This window comes from Cicer arietinum, unplaced genomic scaffold (assembly GCF_000331145.2).
Source record: "Cicer arietinum cultivar CDC Frontier isolate Library 1 unplaced genomic scaffold, Cicar.CDCFrontier_v2.0 Ca_scaffold_5784_v2.0, whole genome shotgun sequence".
Classification (NCBI taxonomy): domain Eukaryota; kingdom Viridiplantae; phylum Streptophyta; class Magnoliopsida; order Fabales; family Fabaceae; genus Cicer; species Cicer arietinum.
In genome coordinates, this window is record NW_027339431.1 from 1,802,859 (window position 1) to 1,803,450 (window position 592).

Below are 592 nucleotides of genomic sequence, written 5' to 3' on the forward strand. Positions count from 1 at the left end.
TGGAATACAACACATATACTCAGCCCCTAGAACTCCACAGCAAAATGGAGTTGTAGAAAGGAAAAATAGGTCTTTAGAGGAGTTAGCTAGGACTATGCTTAAAGACTCAAACCTTCCTAAGTATTTTTAGGCAGATGCAATTAGTACAGCCACACATGTTGTCAATAGAGTTCTCATTAGGCCCCTGCTTAGAAAAACTCCCTATGAGTTGTACAAGGGTAGAAAACCAAACATTTCCTACTTTAGAGTCTTTGGTTGTAAGTGCTTTGTTTTAAACAATGGCAAAGAACATCTAGGAAAGTTTGACCCTAAGGCAAATGAAGGTATTTTTCTAGGATACTCTCAAACCAGTAAGGCCTATAGAATCTACAACAAAAGAACAAAAATCATAGAAGAGTCAGTTCATGTAAAGTTTGATGAATTATTTGCAGAAAACTTGAACAACACTCCTCATATGGTTGATGACTCTTTGGATGAAGTTGTAGAATCTGAACAATTAGAACCAACTGAAATTGTACCTCCAACTAGTACTGACTGTATAGAACCAATAAGGACTGATGATTTACCTAGGGAATGGAAGTTCAATAAGAAC

At 36.5% G+C, this 592-nt stretch overlaps 1 protein-coding gene across 1 annotated transcript in view; it reads left to right on the top strand.

Moving 5' to 3' along the window:
• The window catches only part of LOC140919189 (uncharacterized), a 4,342-nt gene that overhangs the window by 2,509 nt on the left and 1,241 nt on the right, over positions 1-592 (top strand). The gene's annotated exons all lie outside the window — the stretch shown is intronic.